We start from the raw sequence: 5,080 nt of genomic DNA on the forward strand, positions 1-5,080 counted from the left end.
AGGGAGAGAGAGAGATAGAAACATCAATGATGAGAGAGTCATTGATCGGCTGCAGCCCCCAACCCGGGCATCGGGCATGTGCCCTGACTGGGAATCGAACCCCGATCACGTGGATCCTAGGTCGACGCTTAACCGCTGAGCCAAGCCCGGCCGGGCGGAAGCTGCAATTTAGATGAACGCCCTGTAAAGTCTGGGGGACGTAGGGAAGGTGCTTGCTTGTCTGTCAGTCACACCTGGGACCAGGTCCTGGGCCAGAGCAGGTGTGGCCATTGCAAGCACCAGAAGATGGGGGATATTTAATCTCCTAAACAAAGGACTTCTCGCTCTTGGTTCGTGCTCGTGGCTTGCGGGGCTCTCACGCTCCTGCATTCGCCCACATGGCCCACGGCCGTGGGGACCCCACACACAATGGACTGATGGGCTGCAATGAGCCCGATGCTCCATCATTGGACCCGGCTCCACCGTGGAACAGAAACTCTGGACACTGGCTTTGTTTCTAGTTCTGCTGAATCCCCAGCTGCTCCTCTCCCAGGACTGGTTTAAGGGAAATGGGACTTTGGAAACCCAGGGATGTCATTCCACGCAAATAAAAACCTGAGAGCCTCGGAAAATTATTTTTCCCAGGATACTGGAAGGACCCCTCTCCCAGGAGGGTTGTGGGGTGACACAGCCCGGCCCCTGAAGGAGTGCGGTCCCCACTCGGGGTGGCGGGTGACCCATCAGAAGAGGTGGAAGGGGTGGTGGGGACACAGCCATGGGGACTCAGTTTCCATGTCCTGTTTTACCTGCCAGCCACCCATGGAAAAAAACCGGTCCCCAGAGTGACCCTGGAAGGCAGCAGGTGCCACTGACTGTGGGGGGTCTCCCCGTGTCAGGAGGCTCAGTGTGCGGTTGTCACTGGGTGGGAGGGGCCGTGAGAGCCTCAGGGAGAATAGGTCAGGTGGCTCTGCTCGCACCACAGGGGGACTTTTGGGAAAGAGATGGAGAGAGGACAGAAGGAGAGCGACAGGGAGAGGCATGGAACGGAAGAAAGAGAAACACAAAGAAGACAATTCGATGGATAGATTATAGATATGGTGATAGATAAGTGATGGATGGATGGGTATATAGATGATGGATGGATAGATAGATGATAGAGATAGATAGATATAGATAGATAGATGATAGATAGATAGATAGATGATAGATAGATAGATGATAGATGATAGATAGATAGATGATAGATGATAGATGATAGATAGATAGATAGATAGATAGATAGATAGATATAGATAGATATATAGATAGATAGATAGATAGATAGATAGATAGATAGATAGATAGATAGATAGATGATGGATAGGTAGGTAAGTAGGTAGGTAGATAGATGATAGATGGATAGATGGATGGATATATAGATGATGGATGGATGGATGGATGGATGGATGGATGGATGGATGGATGGATGGACAGATGGATGGATGGACAGATGGATGGATGGATGGATATATAGATGATGGATGGGTGGATACATGGATGGATTGATGGGTATATGGATGGATAGATGGATGGATACATGGATGGATGGATGGATGGATGGATGGATGGATGGATGGATGGATAGATGGATGGATGGATAGATGGATGGATATATAGATGATGGATGGATGGATACATGGATGGATGGATGGATGGATAGATGGATGGATGGATAGATGGATGGATATATAGATGATGGATGGATGGATACATGGATGGATGGATGGATGGATAGATGGATGGATGGATAGATGGACGGATATATAGATGATGGATGGATGGATGATGGATGGGTGGATGGATGGATATATAGATGATGGATGGATGGATGATGGATGGGTGGATGGATGGATACATGGATGGATGGATGGAAGATGGATGGATGGATGGATGGATGGGTGGATGGATAGATGGATGGATAGATGGATGGATAGATGGATGGATATATAGATGATGGATGGATGGATACATGGATGGATGGATGGATGGATGGATATATAAATGATGGATGGATAGACAGATGACAGATAAATAGATGATGGGTAGCTAGGTAGGTAGGTAGGAAGAAAGGTAGATAGATAGGTGAGGGATAGATAGATGGATGAATGATGAATAGGGAGAGATGAATAGATAGATGGGTAGATGGATAAATGATGGATGGATGGATGGAGAGATGGATGATAGATGGGTAGGTAGATAATGGGTAGATGGATGGATGGATGGATGGATGATAGACATAGATGATGGATGGAAGGGCAGATGAGAGATGAGAGGCAGGTACAGGATGGGTAGATGGGTGAATAGATGGATAGACGGAAAGATAAATATGGAAAGAGAAAGAACAGAAAGGTGTGAATGCCAATCAGAGGCGAGTCCATGTGTCCTGATGTCCACCCACAAATGTTTCCCGAACTGTCCCTTTTCTGTTTGATTTGTTGTGTTTAATAACCTAAAAGAGAAGAGTCTGCAGAGCCCCAGTTTTCCTCCAAAAGACTCTAATAACCTTTGTGTTTCTTCTGTTTCTTAATTATCCGGTTGTCGCCCAGCCTCACCCTTCTGGGACTTTATCACTACGGTGAACAGACTTCATTATTTTCTCAGCAGGTTTAGATTTGCAGGAACCCTGAGCAGAAATTAGTTCCCATGGGCCTTCTCAGCCACCCCACTGGTTCCTCGGCTACTAACATCCCGCATTGGGTGGTGCATTTGTTACAATTAATGAGCCACGTGGATACATTGTTACTAACTAAAGTCCACTGTTGACACTGGGGTTCCCTCCTGGCTGGTGCCCTGTAGACAAATGCATGACATCACGCATCCCTGTGATGTCACTCAGAATCCTTTCCCTGTCTCCTGCCCCACTCCTGCACCCCAAGGCCACCTTTTTTTTTTTTTTTGTAGCTTTCTGCCTATAAACAGAGGAAGGTTCAGCTACCTGGAGGAGAGAGGCCTCCACCACGTGCTTTCCGGCCCATCCATCATCCCCCCGTCACCTGCAAAAACTGAATAAATAGAACATTGTAGTAAAAAGTGCTGTCCTTTATCACGAGGTCAGCCGTGTTCCTGCTTTCTGGGGTTCTTCACTCTGTATTTGGTAGCTTGTGGGTGGTGAACGGGGGCTGGACTTCAGAATTAGAGCTCGTGGGGTGCGGAGGGGAATCGGGGACTCCATCCCGGAGTCCTTGTGGGTGGCCACAGCTCCCTGGGCCTGGACACCATCCCCTGGTGATCTTTCCCCAAAAAGAGATACCCCAGCAGGTCTTGTCTTGCAGGGCTGGACCCCAGTGGGGTGACATCAGGTTTGCACAAATGGGGAGGCTGGGACTATCCTTCCTAGAGCCCTCTGTGGCTCTTCCAGCCCCCCTGGGTGGGGGCACCGTCTCCATAGCTCTTGGGCTCCCATCTGCTCAGGGCAGGAATCAAGGTGTTGACGTGAGGGGAGAGAAACTGGGCTTTTGGGCCTCAAAACAAATCGTGGCTTATCGAAGACTTCTTTTTCCCTGTCACCCTATCCTGACCCCTCCTGTCCCAGCTGAGACACAAAATTAGGCAAAAGTGGTAGCAGTTTCTCAGTCCTCTCCAAAGATCCCCTCCCCTTCCCCTCTGCACCTCAAGCCCAGACTTTGTGGGCTCCCAGCCCCCAGATTCCCACAACCACCAAAGCAAAAGATTTTCTCAAACCCATTTCATAGATGCACCACTTGGAAGCACAGAGAGGGTGAGCCAGTTGCTTGAGGTCACACAGCTGTGACAGGCCGACCCCAGCTTTGCACCCCAGGAGTCTAACCTCAGAAAGTGAAAGCGTCCCTCCTGGGATTCAAGGCCAGGCTGTGAGGAATCCACACTCAGACCCTTCCCATGGCAGGAATTTATCTCTGCTCCCCTTCCCGCCGCCTACTTGTCTCTAGGGCCCCCTGAGGACATACATATCTGCTGAGCTAGGGAAGGAACCAGCATGTAGTGTGATACCGGATGCAAAGTTGGCCCCAGAGGGCCCTTGAGGGAAACACATGTTCTGCCTCGGAGACAGGACGTGGGGAGCGATCATAAGACCTCCCCACGTCCCTCGCTCATCCTGTGGAGCAAAGCCAAGCTCAGCAAGTTCCCCAAGTCTCCATCTGCAGCAACTGTCCTTGTGGGAGAGCAGGGGCACCTTTCATTTTTTATTTTAGTTTTCTAATTTTAAATATGTTTTTATTGATTTCAGAGAGAGGAAGGGAGAGGGAGAGAGAGAGAAACATCAGTGATGAGAGTCATCGATCAGCTGCCTCCTGCACGCCCCCTGCTGGGGATCGAGCTCGAAACCCGGGCATGTGCCCTGACCGGGAATCAAACTGTGACCTTCTGGATCATAGGCCGATGCTCAGCCACTGAGACACATCGGTTGCTTCCCCCTTTTTTAAAAATCCTCACTCGAGAATTTTTCCCCCATTGCTTTACAGAAAGAGTGAAAGAGAGAGAGACCCATTGATTAGTTGCCTCCCACACGCTCCCTGACCAGGGCCGGGGATTGAACCTGCAACCCAGGTACATGCCCTTGACCGGGAATCGAACCCGTGACCCTTTGGTGTGCAGACCTACGCTCCGACCAGTGACCCACACCGACCAGGGTGAACAGGGGCACCTTTCCGGGAGCCATAAGGTCACACCAGGGGGTGGAGGCTGCCAGACACGGCCCATCTGGGTGGCACTGAGTGGCCCCTGCAGCGGCTTCTGTCACACATGGAGGTCAGAAGGGACACTTCCCAATAGAACTGGAAGGGGTGCTGGTGCCGGGAAGCCTCGGAGGCAAGGACACAATTAGGGGCTGTCACCAGGCAAGTTGACAAAGCAGACATGGACTGGTGGGGCCCTGTAGAGATGCAAGGTCCTTTGGTCCTAAGCAGTGGGGACAGGCCTCTTGCACATGCTGAGCCTGCAATCGAGGTAGGTGCCCTTGGCTGGTGTTGAACCTGGGACCCTTCAGTCCTCAGGCTGACGCTCTAACCACTGAGACACTCCGGCCCGAGCAAATGGTTATGGGGGCCAATTCAACACCAACAGGAACCCCCAATTTGGGGTG

Source organism: Miniopterus schreibersii (genome assembly GCF_964146895.1).
Source record: "Miniopterus schreibersii genome assembly, chromosome: X".
NCBI classification, from domain to species: Eukaryota; Metazoa; Chordata; class Mammalia; order Chiroptera; family Miniopteridae; genus Miniopterus; species Miniopterus schreibersii.